Source organism: Acomys russatus, chromosome 10 (genome assembly GCF_903995435.1).
Source record: "Acomys russatus chromosome 10, mAcoRus1.1, whole genome shotgun sequence".
In the NCBI taxonomy this organism is placed as follows: Eukaryota; Metazoa; Chordata; class Mammalia; order Rodentia; family Muridae; genus Acomys; species Acomys russatus.
In genome coordinates this window covers 16855841-16876299 of record NC_067146.1, presented here as the reverse complement: position 1 = coordinate 16876299, position 20459 = coordinate 16855841, and the positions used below count along the sequence as shown (strand labels likewise).

Below are 20459 nucleotides of genomic sequence, written 5' to 3'. Positions count from 1 at the left end.
AATTGAGTTGTAATTTGAATAAATCAATTTAAAAAAAAAAGAAAAAGAAAGGGGTCAGTGTCACTAATTTGCATCAGTTTTGCATTTCTTCATAACTTTAGAAAAGATCCATAATTCAGGATTTAAATTCCTTAGTATGCCTGACATGGATGTTCTGTGTTTTCTTTGTTTTTATTTGACTATTTATGGATGAAGAAGAGATTAGAATTACATCAACAATTCGGAAAAACAAAATGTACCAATATTTACCTCCATAAGATACATTTTAAAATTATAGCTATAAATTGAAATTCCAAACATGGTTTTAAAAGTGTATGTATAGAGTAAGATGTATGAAAATTATAGGCAAGATAAAAATCACATTTAGCCATTAAATTGTCACCAGGTGTGGTGGCACACACCTATAATCCCAGCATTTGGGAGGCAGAGGCAGGAGGATCTCTGTGAGTTTGAGGCCAGCCTGGTCTACAAAGTGAGTCCAGGACAGCCAGAGCTACACAGAGAAATGCTGTCTCAAAAAAACAATAATAATAATAATAATAATAATAATAATAATAATAATAATAATAATAATAATAATAATTTTACTATATTATATGATAAATATATAATAATAAAATATAATAATAATGTAATTTCATACCTAACATTTCACTTATTTAAAGACTTTTTAATATAAAATTAGGATCATCTCCTACTAAAATGTCACAGCCTATTAGGTTGTATATTATATCTTATAATTAAGCTTTTAGTTTATTATCACAGTTTTATTTGCAAAGTATATGTGTAGTCCTTTATTGCTATATATTAAGAGTTTTGCTTTGGCATTCTAAATGGGCCTGGGGTGAACCTTCATATATCTACGTTTTACGTTATGTAAAGTGATTTTTACAATTCTGTTTATTCAGTTCATAACTTTAGATATATGTTATCTTTTAATTGTTTCACTGGTGAGATGAATAACTATTAGCTTTTTTTCAATAAATTTAATTCTTAATATTTTTTGTCAGTGGTAGCATATTTAAAGAAAAAGTAACAACATAAATTGCAACAAGAGAGGGGGTAGGTAGGGTAACGGGGTGGAGTCAGGTGTGGGGCGGGGGGACTAGGAGAAAGAATGAGGATCGGTAGCGGGGGGGCATCTCTAGGACAGGAGCCTAGAATTATCTCTAAGAATTCTACTCTTTTAGCTTAGTCTTCTGAGAGTCCTCATCCAGCAGCCGATGGAAATAGATGCTGAGACCCATGGCAAAATGATAGGCTGAGTTTGGGGAGTTTGCGGAAGAGTGGGAGGAAGGCTAGAGGGAGTCTGATGGGCCAAGGACATCCCAAGAGGACTACAGAGTAAACTAAGCTGGGCCCATATGGCAAACAGAGATTCAACCACCAAACCAAGAGCATGCATGGGCTGGACTTAGTCCCCTTACAGTATGTAGCAAATGTGCAGCTTGGTCAACATATAGGTCCTCTAACAAAGGGAACAGGAGCTGTCTCTGGTGCTTGCCTCTGAATCCCTTTTCCCTAGCTGGGTTGCCTTGCCAGGCCTTAGTGAGGAGGATGCACTTAGTCCTGCTGAGACTTGATATGCCAGGTTAGGTTGGTACCTCTTGGGGGCCTCCTTTGCTGAGAAGAGGGAGGGCAAATGGGGTGAAAGAAGGTGTGAGGGTGGGGCTCGGAGAAGAGGGGGGAGGGGACTGGGATCAGGCTGTAAAGTGAATAAATGAATGAATGAATGAATGAATGAATGAATTGAATTGAATTGAATTGAATTGAAAATGGAGTCAGAAACAGTTCCATCCTGAAGTGCCCACCCACCGGTGACCACTCTGTGCTAGATTGGGCACTATAGAGGAAGTGAGAACATCTGCAAATCTCAACTTTGGTGTTAAAATCAAATGATGCCCAAGGGTAGCCTCACTTCTAGACAGCGTACCTGCACAAAAATTTTTCCATGGTTTTTGATAAACACAAACCGAGGTGTCAGATTGTATATCATCTCCAATGGCAGCCCATCAGTGATTCTGACAGAGTTATCTCTCTCTCTTTTCAGGCAAGGGTATGTGACAAGCTGACCTTGAGATACACAATAAAAGGCCCTTACCTTTGAGCTACACTTCTAGCAGAAAGTCTCTCCAAAGAAATGCCCACTTAGCGAAGACAAACTGTACGTACCGATTCCCATTGTCAATATAACACATGCAGCTCGTATTGTGATTATTATTGCAGTGCCTGGTTGACTTGCCCATTTCAGGCAACCTGTCTTCCGCTGAGCAACAGCCTTAGACACCCATTGACTTCTGAAAACCACATAATGTAATTGAAATCATATATTGAACTTCTTTTAGAAGTTAGAGGAAAACAGCTTTAAAATAAAATATCCTTAATAGCCTTTTAAGAGTTTCCTATAATTTTGATCACATTGGCTCACCTCCCCTGACTTCTTTCCTATCTTCCCTCTGCATTTTCACCTTCCTATACGCTCAGCTTTGAGTCCCCCCCCCCCCAATCTAGTTTGTATTTCCCAACTCCTCTTGGGAGTGAGTCCTGCCATGTGGTGTAGTCAGTCTACCATGGTTCCCATCATTAAAGAAAACTGACCCTCTCTCAGCTGTTAGATATCAAACGCTAAAAGCTTCATGACTAGCGATAGGGCTTCACGCTCACCTCCTCCCCCGCCCCCGTGCCCCTAAGCTTTCCCGCTCACCTCCCCCACCCACCGTGCCCCTAAGCTTTCACACTCACCTCCCTGTGCCCCTAAGCTTTCACACTCACCTCCCCGTGCCCCTAAGCTGGGTTTTCTCTTCCTTCGTCTTGTGCATGTTTTGTGCCTGATGTCAATTCACATTACGTGAATTGATATGTTCCCCTGTCCCATTGTTTCGGGAAAGCACTCTTTCATTAACATTATCCACCATTTAGCCCTTAAAATCTTTCTGCCCCCTTTTCTGTGAATGTTCCTGAGTCTTGGGGGTGGGACTGCCATTTCTGCATTCCATATAGGGCCGGGCACTTCACAGTCTTTAATTCTCCGCACACCGACCAGTTCCGGGTCTCTGTGTTAGCTGCTATCGGCTTCGGGGAGTTCCTCTGTAGAGTGTCGAGAGTCACACTAGGATAGCAATACGTAACTTTAATACTGTACCCACCTATCAGAACAATAGTAGCAGGTTCTCTCTTTTGTTACACGTTCTTGGCCCAAAAATGGTCCAGGTGAGGGTTTTGTCTTGTAGAGCAGGACTTAAATTCAATCAGAAAGTGGTTGATTACTCCCAGAATATCTGTGCCACTATTGCATCAACAGGTATATCCTGTCAGGTCAGTCATTAGTGTAGCAGGATTCACAGCTTGATGATTGGTTCTCATTTAATATTGTACATAGCAGTTTTCAGTGCTAGATGAGCAATACTTCAATGTATAAATATATCACATTCCCATTATTGATTCATCACTTGGAGGCATCTAGGTTGCTTCCACTGACTATTGTAAATAGAGCAGCAATGAACATAGAAAAGCAAATATCTCTTTAATAAAATATCATTTTTAGCATATGTGGTATAGTTGGATCATATGGTAGATGTATTTCCGGATTTTCAAGACTCTATGATGATTTCCATGGTAGTTAGACCAGTTTACAATCCCACGAGCAGGGAACAAATGTTCTCCCTTCCCCACATCTATGTCAGTACCTTTATTATTTTTATTTTTATCTTGGTCATTTAGACTGGGGTAAAATGAAATCTCAAATTTGCATTTCTTTGTTGGCTAAAGATATGACACATTTCTTAAAGTGTTAGTTTATCTTTTGGGAAATCTCTGTATAGTTCTAGGTTCCATTTTCAATTGGGTTATACGCTTTCTTGATGTTAAGAGTTCTTTTTTTTAAGTTCTTTGTATACTTTAGATATTAGACCCCCATAATATGTAAAGTTGGTTTAAAAAATCCCCATTTTATGGGTAACCTCTTCAGTCAAATGGTGGTTGACTTGCTGTACAGAAGCTTTACAGTTTCATGTGGTTCCATTTGTCAGTTGTTGGTCTTAGTAGTTGTGCTCTCAGGGTCTTTTACAGAAATTCCTGTGTTTATAATCTCAAGCCTGTTCCCTACTTTCTCCTCTGTCAATTGGTTTAATAAGATGTTGTTATGATAAGCATTTATGGCATAGTATATTGTTTTGTGTCTGAGAAAATAATTTCCTGTAAAATTGCATATGTTACCTAATTCCAGACAGAATTTTTATTTGCTTATGATCATAACAGAAATACATATAGCCACTAGTGCTGAAAAAAAAAATATCATGAGTCATGAAATCATGTTCTGCAAGTTGAGAGGTACTTAGCTAAGTAATGAGAATGATTTCAATTTTTAAATTGAATTTTCTTCATGAAGTCAACTTTAAACTTTAATTAAAATCCAGTAACACAGCATGTAAAAGAATATCTGTTGAAATAATACAAGAAAATAATACAAGAAAAAACTCATCTATAAGCAGCCAAATAAAGGGCACAATGCTGTAAATCCTACCAATAATCCAATTGTAGAAATGTGATTTGGGAAGTCAATCCGCTCCTGAGAGACCTAAATCCTTTGTCAGTTTGAGTTTGTTTCTTTTCTTTTAATTTGATATGAAGAAACATGATGGAATAAAGCTGGAGCAGAATTATGTCTGTGCTCTCTGAGAAATGAAGAGAGTGTAGCGATATGTCTTGAGCTGAAAAGCTGATCTCTAGGTTTTGGGTGTGCAGACTTCCTTTCTTCCTGTCCACTCCATCTTTGTGGAGCAAATATTCCTGGTTTCTTCTCAGTGTTTCTTCCCAGAACTGCACAAGACAAACAAAATTTCCAAACCTTCAAACAGTCCTTTCTTCTGAGCAAAGATTGCTTTACTCCTTAACAGATAACAGGAAAGTGTACGGAACAAACAATCTGAGTCTTAAATAAGTCGGCTACTAACGCCTGTCGGGCAGATGAGTGTTAGTGATCAACAGAGAACCAAACTAAAATTTCCAGACCCCAAAGAGCCAATGAAATTCTTTCACAACAATTGCAAAGAAGAACACAACACACAAAAATCAAAGCAGTTTGAAAAACACAAAATCTAACTAAGGGTAAATGAAAGAGATTATCCTACTAGCTCTCTAGAGTAAAGAAAAAGGAAAATATTGGGGTTCAATCTACAAAAAATAATGGCAATAATGAAAAAGAATTGATAAATACAGAGCCAGAGAAATAAACTGAGAGCCTAATAATGTCATTACATTCAAAATAAAGAATTCAAATATAAGAATTCCAAAATAAAATTGAAGACAGCCATCCTTGAGACAGCGATACAGGGAGATAAATGAGTGCAGAGAAGGGTTGGCAATCAAAGCAATTTGGAGGAAAATAACAGATATTAAAGCAAGACTACAGTGGAAAAGTATAGAATAGCTATAGATTTTAACAGTCGACTTCCAAAACACTAACTTGAAGAAGTCTCAGTCATGTAACAATAAATTCTCTGAAATAAAGACATCAGTGAATCTAACTACAAGGAACGGATGGGTAATTGCCAAGGATGTGTAGAGTTCAATGACATTGAATTTCAAGTGGACAAGGGACAAGACTGTACAAATTCCAAGTGCAGTGCTTTGTAGAACCTTGGCAGATAAAGAATGGTGGCCCCAAACTACCTTGTGTGTACCTATCTGACTCAAGTCTTCAAGCCTGGGATTGACACAGTGAGACATATCAGGGGCTATGGAGCACACGGAACATGGTGGTCCAGTAGGTGATCATCAAAACCAAAATCAGAACAGAGGTTGTATTAGACACTGTAGGACACTTTAAGATAATTTATATTCATCTTCTATTTATGAAAGCTGGGTAGGAGGCCAGGGGGACTGTTCAGCAATATAAGTACTTCATGCTAAGCCTGAAATCCTGAATTTGGTCTCTGTAACCTATGTAACAGTGGAAGAAGAGAGCTGACCCTACAAAGTTGTCTCCTGTCCACACAAGTGTCATGGCATGAGTGTACCCAACACATACATTATATACATATATAGGTATGTGTATAAGACACAATAATAAATCAAATCAAATAAATTTTAATCTGGAAAATAGAATAACAATCCAGGGAAATTTGATTCTGTCAAGCCCCAGTGACTGACACTACCTTTAACACAATATTTCAGAAACTGGAAAGAAGTTAGCACAGGGCAGTGATGTCTGGACAAGGGATGACCAAGGAGATAAGCTCTACAATTTTTCCAGTTTTTCAGACTGCAGCACAGGAAGTGATTCTGAAATTGAACACAATTAATTACTCCTTTGATTTCTCTTCCAATGAATGATCTCTGAGAAACTGATTTATCCTGAGCTTCGGTAATTGTTCAAAAGAGTTTGGAAGCAATGAAGTCACGTTAAATGTTCATTAAACCGGGACTAGGCCAGCAATGATTAGTTATATCACACTGGTTTCATTTTTAGTGAGTTTCTAGATTTTTGTTGAAGAGCCTTGAATGTTTGATAAAATATGGGGTGCTTATCAAAAGACTATAAAATTGGTAGAGGTTTGTCAGAAAGCCACGGGACAGCAAATCACAATAAGTGAAGATGGAATTATTTTCAACCACTAGAAGGAAATAGAATCAGTGGAAAAAAATGTTTTTGACTGTTTATTGTGCTGTACAATTTATGAGGTGGGTAGTAATAGTGTTTGGTAGGCAATGGAGCTCAACAAGGAGAATTTATATCACATCTTGAAAATAAACTAAACGATCTTGAACAAAACACAGTGGCTCTGAGTGATGCCCTGCAGCTACAAACACTGGGGAGGCACTCTTGGAAGACCTTCTGGTGTCAGGAGACTCCTTAGAGACACTATGCCTCTTCATTAGCTCTGAGAACTAAGGGAAGGTCTTTGTACAGATTACTCTCAGGTGTTTGATAATGCTTCCTGAGTTGAAGAACCTAATCACATAAAAACTTTTATCTTCTAGGTGAGATCATTATCCTTCACAAATGGGTTGCTTGAGAGCAATAACTCAACATTTAATTGTGCTTTCTTTATTTCTCCTAAGAGGTAAATCTGTGAAAATCTGGATGCCGTTGTTGTTAGAGGTGCAGGAGACTTTAGCGTCAGGATAATGTTCCCAAATGGCGTGTTTCCTATGATTAGTCACCAGGATGTGCTTTGGTTATAGACCATTATGGGATGGTATGTGGTGTCATAGGGCCGTACGTCTTTGACTCTGCACTCCCCTGTCAGGTTGTTAACAGCTCTATGGTGGGTCTGCCCTCTGAAGGCAGCACATCACATACAATATGAATGAATATTCTGCTATCCCAAATAGGATATTGAGAGAGTCACAATGGTTAATTGAAAATGGTTCAACTCTTTGCCACTTCCTGTATCAATGTCTTTTGCCATATGCCTCTGCAGGGCCTTCCCATGATCTCTCTGGGTATCAACCATGTAAAAGTATCCAGGCAAATATAGAAATGAAAGTCATGTGTGCACTTGTTTCACTATTCCCTGCTAATTTTCATGAGAACATGCAAAGCTAGGTTATTGAAAGGTGAGAAATATATCTGTGAAACCCATTCAAACTCAGCCAAGCCCTGCCACACCAGACACATACCAAAGCCTAACCAAGACTGGAGGAGCCCCCAACTGACCTACAGCACTGTGACACAATCTCATGTTTCCTGTGCTAAAACGCTAATTTGAGAGTGGGTTGGCTAATCATCTGACAACATCACACATGATCTCTGGGAACCGACTTAAATGATCACACATGTGGTCTTCCCAAACTTCAGAAACTACATTCACCAAGCAAGCCTTACTTGCATACAGCTCAGGAACCCTGTCAGAAACACTTTGGCAGAACAAACACACAGGCCACCTTTCCTTTCTTTGGCTCTCCAGCTAGATTCAAAATGTTTCCATTATTCAAGAAATCTTTTAACATGCAGCCTTAAAAGTCGACAAGATTACATTTGAGAAGAACATACTGGGTTCTGCTTGTGAAATCTCAGGGAGTACACAGCCATAAAAGATGAAAGATACAGTAGCGCAATCAGGGATGCCCAGGGTCAGAAACAATTCGTAAAAGAAAATAAAGGTGTCTTTCTCAGGAGGCCTAACTCATGAAAATAATTAGTAAAGCCACAATCTTTAGGCTCATCTCCTTAAACTTGTGTCTTCTTCCACATTTTAACCTTGCTTTTTCTTATCAATTAACAAACTCTAATATATGTCTCATGCGTCAACACTGCAAATGAACATTTTCCACTAACTTTATACCAGTTTTCACACTCTTTCATTTTTCTGCTGTATCTTCTTAGATAATAGAGCTTCATAACAAATAAATGAAAATCTACTTTTTCTAGCAGCAGGTACTTTGAGACGGTCCTTGTTTGACACATTAATCAACGGTGCATACCACACCCTCAGGAAAACCACTGCAAATAAAGCAAAACTCATTAAAATTAGTTTTTCTGCTAAAATAAATTTCATATTTCTCAAGATACATAAACTGAAGTAACTGTGCTAAAAATTAAGTACATCCAGGTAAAATTCATCAAACATTTCACATCTTTATAAAGGTCTTCATCATTCATCATTCTTTCTCCCCCCCGACAAAAAACAAGCAACATTTGTTGCAGGATTACAAAACACTTTCCATTTGGCAATATTTTACAACGCACTTTGCTTTAAAGGTTGGGAAAGAGAAGGTGGGAAAGTAAAAGGGAAAATTTCAATGGACCTTTCTAAAAGGAAAACTTTCCCCAGCCCTCCCACCCAAATACAAGCCCCAATGTCAATTTCACTACCCTGAGGCCATGAGGGAAACAGCAAGCAAACTCTGGCAGACTACAGACCTTGTCAGAGACAGAGGGATACTCCAGTCATCAGTACTGTCGATTGCGCCGATCATTTCTGTAGTCGTTTCTTCCTCCTATTTTGCCTCCATAGCCACCTCTGTCTCTGCCATAACCCCCACCTCGATCTTCTCCATAGCCACCGCCACTTTGGTCTCCTCTGTAGTCTCCACTTTGGTGTCTACTGTAGCCTCCACTGCTGCCACAACCACCACAGTCTCCCCCATACACCCCCATTCCGTGCTTCAGTCTCCCCCATAGTCTTCTCGATCACCTCCATAGTCATCTCTGTCTCCTCCATAACCACCTTCAATCTCCAGCATAACCGCCCCGGTCTCCTCCATAGCCACTTCCTCAGTTCCCACCACAGCTGCCTCTTCTATCTCCACCATAACTACCCCCACTTCTGTCTCCACCCTAAACACTCCCCACTTCCACCTCCACCATAGCTACCCCCACTTCTGTCTCCACCATAACCATCCCCAATTCTGTGTCCGCTCTGTAGCCACCTTGGCCTCCACCTCTGCCCCCATGACCTCTGTAGCCCCTTTTTCCCCTGTAGCCTCTCCCCCTGAAATCTTCCAGTGAGGTACGAGAGTCCTCTAGTCGAGGTTCACTGCACTGACTGCTGGACTTCCTTCGAGCAAAGTCCCTATTTCCACATGACAGATTAGGGCAAACCCGGTCCCCATTCTTGGGATCTGCACCTCGACACTGAAAACTCCCATGGCCAGTTTATCCCTCACAGCCTCGTCGTCCATCTCTGCTTCCACCACCTCCCATGAGTCCAGGCCTGCTGGTGGCAAACGACACTTTAGTGATGTTTCCATTAAACCAATCAGGAGCCGCCTTATCCGATGGAGCACATCAAATGACACAGTTGCTTCCCCTTTTGGCTTCCCTATGTCTTTGGGTAAAGATTTATCATTGGTTTTTCCAGTCTTTTTGTTAGGCTTGATAATTCCTATTTGTTTAAAGAATTATCTCACTTGATCTATTGACACGCAGACTGAATCAGCATCTGGTCTGGGCCCATAATCCTTGTGACCACCAAAGTTGTTGAAGCCACCGTGGTTACCACCACTTAATCCTGTCATAGGACCTCTTACATCTTTGTCACATCCCCCACGCCCTGTACCTCCTACTGTGACTCGCCATATCCTCTACTATTTTCTGCCTACCTCCTCACGTTGTGACAGTCATCTTGTGTGTGGTGGCTGCAGTTTTACGTTTGTGAATGGTGAAGCTGCTGGTTTTGATTATAGGAATCATGTTGTTGACTACTCATCTCTTGAGCCTTGATGCTGACCACGGCCTGACTGCTGGCCATGAGAATCTTGCTAACCATAGTCTGACTGGCCGTAAGAAGTGCTCTTCCACCTTGGTCTCCTAATGGTTCCCCGTTTTGTTGTCCCTGATTATTATATGATTGCTGGCCATATGAGCTCTGCTTTTGATTCTCATAATTACTTTAAGACTGTGAGTAACCTGACTGATTTTGTCTATAACTGGAGTAGCCAACTGCCTCTGCCTCCCTGAGTGCTGGGTTTAAAAGCAAGCGCAACCACTGCTAGGATTGTTTTTTTAATTTCTTAAAATGTCATAAATACTCTATGATTTATGGTACTCTTTTTTTTTTTTTTACAATCATGGAGATTAAATAAAATTTTTATTTTTTAATTAATTATTTTATTTTTTTTATTTTATTTATTTTTTGTTTGTTTTGTTTTTCAAGACAGGGTTTCTCCGTGTTAGCCTTGGCTGTCCTGGACTCACTTTGTTTATTCATTTTACATCCTGATTGCAACCCTCCTCCCATTCTCCCTGTCTCGTATACCCCGTGTCCCCATTCTCCCCTCTCCTTCTAATGGAGGAGGGAGTTCCTGCATAGGAACCAACACGTCCTAGTGCATTGAGGCACTGCAGAACTAGGCACAGCGTTTCCCACTAAGGTCAGACAGAGCAGCCCAGTTAGGGGAAAGGATCCAAAGGTAGACACCAAAGTCAGAGCAGACCCCACTCCAGTTGTTGAGGGACCCACACGAAGGCCAACCTGCACATCCACTACATATGTGCAGCGGCCCTAGGGCCAGTCCCTGCATGCTCTCTGGTTGGCGGTTCAGTCTCTGTGAGCCCCCTTGGGCCCCAGGTTAGCTGACTCTGTAGGTATTTTTACGGAGTTCTTAACCCCTCCTGCTCTCGTAGTCATTTCCCCAATTCTTCCTAGGGACACCCCCGCCGCCGCCGAGCTCTGTCTAATGTTTGACTGTGGGTTTCTGCATCTGTTTGCATCAGAGTAACATTAATAGTGTCAAGAATTGGTTCTTTCCCATGGATGGGTCTCAAGTAGGGCCAGCCTTTGGTTGGCCATAAAAAGATAAATATTATGTTCTGAGGAGTTTTCTTTTTTCTCCATTTCCCTCAGCATCTGCCTGTACTTACTCCCCATCGAAAATTAAACTTTCTAAATTGCTAGTATAATTATATATTTCTCCATTTCACACTTTCTTACTTTTTAATATTTTTATGAGACAGTTTTCTTCTCAGACCAGGTCCTTTATTTAATGTTTTATTACTGCTATTATATTTTAATATTTAAATTTTTCATTTTCTGGTTATTCTCTTTAAGAGAATGTTGTTCTTTATAAGAAGGTAACCCATGCTCACATATTTGCATGTAAACTTATAAAATTTAATAATTAGGATCTACAACAAGTGAGAGAAACTCACAGTATATGTGGTTCTGGGTCTTAATTGTTTTACTTAATGTAAAAATTTCCACTTTCAGCCATTTTATGTAAAATCATGATTACACTTTTCTTTGTGGTATTTTAAATCTTAGCACAAATTATATGCTTTAACACGGGGGCATGCTGAGATTATTTGGGATAAAGTATATCAATTATGAAAATTAAATGTCCCTTCCCTTCCTCTCCTTAAACCTTTTATACACCTCTCCTCATTCTCCTTCAAATTTATGGCTCTTTCTCTACTAACTGTTGTTGCACATTAGTGTCCTTATACATATGTATGTGGAGAGAGGAGAGGGACTGTAAATGTTGTTTTTATTTCTACGCATGAGGGAATTGAATAAGAGCCTTACCCAAGGACTGAGCCTAGAGTGTTCTTAACTATCTCTAGGCCTAGGCCTGGAAGCTTTCAGCCTCCACACAAACTAATCTTCTGCAAGCTCTGACCTTGAAGGCTTTGGCTTCCAGCCTCCATCTGCTAACGTAGGCCTGGAATGTTTTCAGCCTCTGAGACTTACTGCTGAATAAGTTCACCATTTACAGCTCTTTCTGGACTCTGGCTGGCTGCTTCAGCTCAGCTGTTCTGGCTCAAAACTTCTTTTTAAGATGATTGATTCAAATTGGCTTCTCTCTGCTTCTCACTGAATTGCTCTGCTTGGAAAAGCTCCCTCTGGGCTGCACAAACTCAACTGTGCTCAACTGAACTGCACCGAACAGCACTGAACTGCACTGTTCTCTCACATGCTACTGTACTGTGTCCAGGAACTCTCTTTCTCTCTCCGCTCTACTACTTTTCTTTCCTGTCCAGTCTCATGATATTTGAGCGCATCTTACTTCTGCCTCATTCTGTCAAATCATTCTCTCACTCATCACTTTGTCTGCCCCTTATTTAAGTGTCATTGTTTGGGATTGAAGGTGTGTACTAAGTTTCAGCCAGAAGGATTAAAGATGTGCCATGTCAATATTCCAGACAGACAGATTAAAGGTGTTTGGATTCCATCCAGATCACAGAGACCTAGGTCTTTGGATGTGATCCCTTGCCAGAGCACCTGTGTTGCTGGATTTAAAGTTCTGAAGAAGTTAAACATAAATAGCATTCTGTAGACTCAATGGAAATTAAAAGTTTCAACTAAGAAATCCAAAACAATTATGCTTTGTTTTACAGATGACGTGCATGTATGGATTGCCTTATTTATTTATTATTTATAATTGTATGCCTTTTTAACATTTGACTAAACACTGTTCTAATGAAAAAATTTCAAACATAGTCAATGAATTGAAGGATTATTGCAGCAAAGCTTTTCCAATGTATATGGTGTGTTAGTAGGAACACTCTGAACAGAATAGAGTCACTCATGATAACAAATGGAAACCAGGAATATGGAAAGGTGGTAGGAACTGGTGGTAAAGAAATGGAAAAGATGTTTATGAGAAACACAAAAGCTGTTTAAAAATATTCAGAGCATTGTCCAAAGACCAGAATGATTGCAAATATTATGCAGCCCAGGAGATGAGATTTGAAAACCCTCAAAGAAGAATTTGGAAAGTTGACCACACTTACTGTTAGGGCGACCATTCACACAGACAGTGAGAGCCATCCTTGTTCTGATTCTGTGTGCAAGGTGTTTCACCCTGCCTTACAGTCTCCTGTGTGGCTTCCACCACAAGATCCGTGATAACAGCAAAGACTGGACATATTTGTTTTGTTTTTTTTTCAATGTGGGCAAATAACTATCAGTAAGTGATATAGTTCATTATCACATGACATAACAACATAACATATAACACGTCACAACAGCATTGCTTACTAAATCTGAGAAAATAGTATCTCACCTGTAGACATCTGTTGAACGGAGTTAAAAGGGGCAATGTAAGCAGAGAACACTGCCGCCCAACCCGGGCACTGAGCATGTGCAATGAGCAGTTCCGTGCGCTTCGCATGAGCTGTCCAACTTCCTTCTCATAAGAACTCCGTGGGCCAAGCATTGTGTCACTGATTTGAATTAAGGGTTGCATAACTTAAAATGTTAGGAAAGAAATGGGTTATTCTTGGTTGCAAAACTAATGAGTGCAGAAGATCAATTAATTTTATTCCAAGGCGTGTGGCTTTATTGTGCATACTCTTTCTTCCTCAACCTTGTAACCTGCTGGACTACAGCAGAAGAAAGCAGAGACGATGGTACTGCCATAGCAGAAATAAGAATGGAGTTTTTAAATTAGAAAACAGAGTCCTAATTTATTCTATTGTGAAGTTTCTAGAGTACAAGTAAGTGACCTTCTGATGTTTACTTCTATTATTTTCCCTGGAATGGCGCATAGAGTTCTTCTTATAAAGCACATTGCATGAACAGATTTTTATAATAAATGTAAAGTGTATTTCTCAGATAATCAGAAATCTCTATTAACTGACACTTCTGCATATTTTTCCATAATAAGCCATGCTGTCCCCGAGGGTTCTGTGATCTTGAATTTCTTTCTGAGTCATTCAAGTAAAGTATATATTAGGCTTAAAACAGGATTATTAATATTAGTCAGGCTCTATTATATTCATATTTCTTGGATGTGTCTAGCTTGACTTTTCCCTCTGTTAATCAGAATACTTCATTACTGAGTTCTGAAAATGTGACACAGAATGTCTTCTGAATTTTGTTTTGTCTTAGAAAAAGTGTATTTATTCTGTAGCAAATTCTTACAATATATCTTGATCATATTTTTCCTACTTCCTCATTCCATTCCTACTAGGCATCTCCGTCTTCCACACATACCTCCATGCCATCTCTTTCAGTCTCTGTAACACATTGAAACTACTGGAATATTGACTGATCTTGTTGGCTTGTCTTGTGCAGGTCTCATGTAGTTGACCACAGCTGCAGTAAGTTCACGAGTGCAAGAACCATACCATGTCCGGAAGACACCAATCCACAGAACTTCTCCCCATCCTCTGCCTCTTATCATTCTTTGTACCCCATTTTCCACGATGTTTCTTGTAATTTGGCAAGGGGGGTATATGGGCATCCCATTCTGAGCTTATCATTCAATAGTCCTTTACTCTTAGCGCTTTGGCCAGTTATGAGCCCCTGCATTAAGTGTTGATCACTATAAAATGAAGCGTCTCTGTCCAGAGTGGAGAGCAAGACTAACCGAGGCATGCAAACAGAAGCTTTTAGAAGATGATTTGGCGCCATCTCCATTCAGCAAGACAATGGAGTGGCTTCTCTCCTAGGGCCGATGACTGCCCTCCTGAGCCGTGGCTCTTGTCTGAGTTTACAGTAGCAAGAAGGAATTTCTTCCTGTAGAGCAGCCCTCAATCCAGTTAGAAAGTGGTTAAATGTCCACATAATGTTATTGTATTTATGTTAACTTGCCACAAACTAGTTGGGGGAAAAAACCTCCATCAGATTTTCTGTGGACATGTCCATTGAACTTTTTTAAAATTAATAATTGATGTAGGAAGGCCCATCCCACTGGTAGTCCTGAGTGGTGTGCTATGGGGACCAGGCCAGTAAGTGGGGATATTCCACGGCATCTGCTTCTCTCAGCTCCTGTCTTCAAATTCCTGCTCTGCCTTTTCTTCTTATTGGCCCAAAAGCCATATACTGAAGTAAACCCTTTCCTCTTTAAGTTGATTGTGGTAATGGTGTTTACCACAATAGTAGGAATCTAACTTGGATACCGATCATGTCAGTGGTGGGCACAGTATGGCTGGCAGATTGGTACTGTAATATTCAGGGTTTACTGCTAGACTAACTCGAAATTTGTTAATATTACTTTACTCAGAAAAGAAGCATTAAAAATACTTCAGCAGTGGTCGGAAGAAGACATAGATAAAAAATATGCAAACACAGATGTAACAAAAACTTTCAGGCACAAAAAATACATTGTAGAGAGAAAAGGGCAACTTGCTTGTGTAGAATCTCTTGGAACTAACTGAGAGGAGAAAGTGATGCGTGTTTTTGCTCTTCTAAAAGTATTCTGATAGATAGAAATTCAGTCCAGTGTCAGATGCCTACCTCTAATATTTCAAAATGGAGGGAGGATTGTCAAAGCAAGGCATCAGCTTCTATTAATATTGGTTATGGATACACAGAACAGTTTATTAACTACAACAAGGGAATTTCAGAGTGAGTTGTTTGGCTACCAGAAGACATCTGAAGAGGAGTTCCATGTGGACAGAGGAGAGCGAGAAGCTGAGAAGTTTGTGAGGATAAGACGCAGGAAGCATGACGATGAGAAGGCTCTGCATTATGGGTAACCGGATGGAACAGCAACAAGATTAATCATGATAGATTGTACATACCACTGTATGGCCATATGATGTAGCCTCTGCTCCTTAGTCTACTGTTGGAGAGCATGAGGGTAGAAAAACCATAAATGCCTCCCCAGCAACCACTGCAGATGGGTCACCAGATAATATTGTTATCTTTAATGTACAGAGAGACAAGTTTTCTTCGAATGGTTCCAAGATTAATACATTGACTAATAAACTCATCCTTGTTTGTAGAAACTATAAAAATACCATTCTTAATTAGTGTTGAAAGTCAGGGTCCATTGCTTTTTCCAGGTAGACTTATGCAGATACAGTTAATTTCAAGTGCCCCAAAATGGCCATCCTTAATGGAGAAAGATAGGAGTGCAAACTACTTGCACCAAGACTTCAGAGAATAGGACAGATGGATAGAAAATGTTTGTGTATACTCAGTGGGACACCAGCCAGCGATAGAAAAGAAAAAGTGTGAATAAATTTGGAGGACATTATACAAGGTAAAATGAACTTGGAACTGACAGACAAATAATCAATCTCACTTTTACGTGGAATTTAAACCTGTGAACTCTTTATTGTAGATCACAGTGTTCACAGACAGGTAAAAGATTGGTGGCCCCCAGCCCTGCCCCCAGAAGCCTCTGGAGAACCCTTTGGTACAATAAAAGCTAGCCAGCAAGAAAGGAACTTACTGTTAGTAGCAACTTTGATTTTCCATGTCCTATGACCAAAGTGTATGGTGTCCTCAACAGTAGTGTCTTTCTATCAACCAAGAGCAATATAAATAGCTTATACCATTTTGTAGGTCTCTGGAGCACCTCTAACCAAAAACTCAAGGTGAGTTATTTCACACCTGGAACTGGGCTTTTATCTGGAAACATAACTTCTGGGAGGAGTCTCACTGTCTGTGTTCTGTAACACCAATTAAACTCTTTCATACAAAAACATAAGTTAGGAAGCTTATAAAACAATGGGTTTCTATATGGCTTTTTCATACAGAGTGTTATTTATACATTTCCCACCTCTTCCTTTGCCCTATTTTACCATCCTTCTCCTAACTTAAACCATACTCCCGTGGTTCACTGGCCTAGAAAAACATGTTCATGGATTCAATAGTGGCCCAAGTGCTCTATGGGTAACTAACCACTTTCTGATTGTATTTACAGCTTCCTTTGTAAACCCAAAAACCCACAGGGCAATCTACAGGCCCTGTGGGTGAATCCATCACTATTAATCTATGAAGTAATCATGACATTATATTGTTCTATAACTTTATACCATAGACTAGTGCAGCTCTTAAATATCATCAAGAAATTTCTCTGTGTAGTGGGTTATAGTTAAGGCAGCAACTCAAATCTATTTAAATAAGTGTCAGTGGCAATCTGAGCAACCAATAGGACATTGAAATCACCATTCCTCTTGTGGCTCAGAGAGATTTGTGGACCATAGCATTAAAAGGTTGTAAGAGCCAGAAGAAGGAAAATACCAGAATGAAAAATGTGTCTTCTAAGCACATATAATTGTTATATTAAAAAATTCAAGTAGCTGTGGTTGCCTTTCCAAGTCCTGCACAGGATCAAGCAAGTTACTGTAAGCACCTGAAGTGGAGCGGGTTCTCAAGCTGTTCCCCCAGCTAAGGAGCTGAAGATGACTTATGGTGGTACAGATAATTAGTTTTCTTTAAGGGTGTGTCCCTGGTTAGTTCAACCATGCTCCATTGAATGTCCCCATATCTATCAGTACATGAGTAGCAAAAATTAGACTTGGTGGGTTACTTTTAAGAACAAAACAAAATGTGACAAAAAACAAAACAAACATGGTCAGAATTTCAGAGGGGTTGGGGAGGAAGAGGTAGACCTGGGATAAGGAAAGGAGGGTGAATGTGATCAAAATTCATGAGGAATTCAGGAGGAATAAATAAAAATACTATTTTTAAAAACTAAAACTCATAGAAGAAAAAACTAAAAAGTGAATATGAAGGTCTGAGTAGATGAGTGAAAACTGGCAAATATGTAGGTCACAGTATGCAACAATTTCACTAGAAAGGAGGGACAAATTCAGAAATTGTGTATATAACCAGGTGAAAATCATACTGTACACTTTATGTATTAAAAGAATATATATTTTAACTGTTCTCACCACAAGAAAATGATTCCACAGTGTATACGTTAGACTTATTCAACCATATGGATGCTTAAACCAAAATATTGCATCGTATGCCAAAAGCATATGCAATACAGTTACTATTTATCAGCAAAAATACAATGACTGATAGTAGCAGAATTAGAACAAAAAATCGAGGAATAATGGCCATTTTACAACATTTGTGACGACAGTTCTGATGTGGTCTTTGCAGGGAATGTTGCTTGTTCTTGGATGCTCCTCTCAACTGAGTGGCAGCTGATGTCAGAGTCAGAGAGTAACAGATTCCAGGCTGGCCTTGTAAACGCATAACCACCTGGTGGGTGCTGCAGTGTGCAGGTTATATTAAAGTGGTGGACAAAGAAAAAGCAACAGGACTACTGTATCGCAGTTCCTTCTACACCCCCTAATTTTCTGCAGTAACAATTACTAAGACTAACACTGTCTCTCTGTAGAAAACAATTATCTAAATGTGTTCTCTTAAACTTGTTTATGGTGAAATACATGTGCCATATTTCTGTCATCCAGTCTCACTAAACATTTATAATAAATACTTTTCACCTTTTCAATCTGTAAATTTATTATGAAATCAGTTTATGATTTGGAGATGGAAGAGGGAAGGGCAGACAATAAATTGTAAATAACCCTATCTAAGCAGTGGATTTGAAACATTAATATACTTTATAACCTTAAATTTTGCTTAAGTATAACATAGGATTCATAAAATAACTTCATTCAATATATGAGCTCATATGTGGAAAAACATCCAAGTGACAGCATTCATGAGAATGTACAGGGTAAATTGTACAGACTTAAAAAGCCCACTACTTTTATCTTGTGGTTTATAGCGTACTGCTTGAAGAAATGCTTGCTAATCTCTGTCATTCTAGCCACTAAGGACTCCTGGTACCAACTATAGCCTGATACAGACCCTTGACCAAGGGTTTCCAGTAGTAAGTGATTCACAGACGAAAGAATAATGAAGACAAGTTTTTTGTAGGATGGCTGAGATAATAAAAAAAAATGTTTCCAATCAGCCCCTGAAGCCTGCCGTCTTTGCCACTGGCAAGCACGCAAATGTTTAAAAAGTATCTAATGAGAACAAATAATTGCACACTGCTCAATTGTTCTCTCCTGTGCCCTAAATGTGCTGACAGCCGCTTTTCTTCACTCACGCCCTCCAGGCCAGGAACTTTAGCTGGGTCTGTCAACAGGAAATGCACTGTGCTTGTTCTAATTCAGTGATGATGAACAAAGCTGCAATGTTGGAAGAAGTAGAAAGGGTCTCCCGAGGGGCAGATGCCTGGCGGTGGAGATGCAGAGGGACCACGACCAAGCCTGGGTTTCTTCCTCTTTATTAAAATGCTGTCAATCATGGAATAAACATAAAGGCGGACTTTGATAAACCCGAGTCTTTTAATTTACTGTGCCTCAGTCTGAGCATCTCTAACCCAGAACATGTATGGATCTCAGTCTACACCACTCTTATCCATGAATTCATTCTCTAAAATTTAATTTCGAATATTCTTTTATTAATTAGATGGAATACAGAACACTAGCGATGGGAAAACTTTCATTAAAAACTCCTTGTGCTCCAGGCCTTTCTACAGCCCATCTCAGTTAATGGTCTAACAAGACCCAGATAAGCAGGGGAAACTGAGTCCCCAGTAAGTTAAAAAAAAAAATAGCCAAATAACCTGTGAGGTGGTAGATCTGCCTAAGATGAAGCCTGGTCAAGCTTTTACTAGGAATCCTCCTGCCTCTGCCTCAAGGTGCTTGGATTACAGGGATGTACTAACAGACCTGACAAGAAGGTCTTTTCTTTTTATAAAAAAGACTTGTTTATTTTATGTGCATTAGTGTTTTGCCAGTGTTTACGTCGTGTGAGGGTCCAGATGCCTTGGAACTGGAGTTACAGACAACACTTTTGAGCTACCATGTGGGTGCTGCAAACTGAACCCTGGTCCTCTGAAGGAGCAACCGCTGATAGGTGATCTTACCTGCTCAGCCATCGCTCCCTCCCAGTCACTGAATTGAGCAGGTTTCTAGCAATGTTACTGCCACAGACGTTTGATCTTGCTGTTTCTCTTGTTATTTCCATGATAATTTCTAAGGTCATTTCTGATCTCCTGTCCTCTCTGATGCCCTTCTTCTCAGAGGAAGTCCAGTGCTCTCCTTGTTTCTAGGCCTCTCCTCTTTTTCTTGAGCATGAGCTAGAGCAGGGAGGAAAACTGTATGAAGCGGGGACACAGCCCTCAGCAGATTCGCAGTGAGCTGTAATAGGCTGTACAGAAGGCTGTGGAGCAAAAGAAGGCTGAGGGCAAATCACATAAATACGCTGACAGGACGCACAGAGTGGGAGAATGGAGAGTGATACAGCCAAAGAGGGAACATAAGTGACTTTCTTTTTTCCCCCAAATTCTCCAAGCTTTCTGCTTGG

The 20459-nt window shown here is 39.8% G+C and overlaps 1 pseudogene; it reads right to left on the bottom strand.

The window, feature by feature from the left end:
* Positions 1-8896: 8896 nt before the first annotated feature.
* On the bottom strand, positions 8897-20138 carry LOC127194891 (TATA-binding protein-associated factor 2N-like; annotated as a pseudogene).
* Positions 20139-20459: the final 321 nt, after the last annotated feature.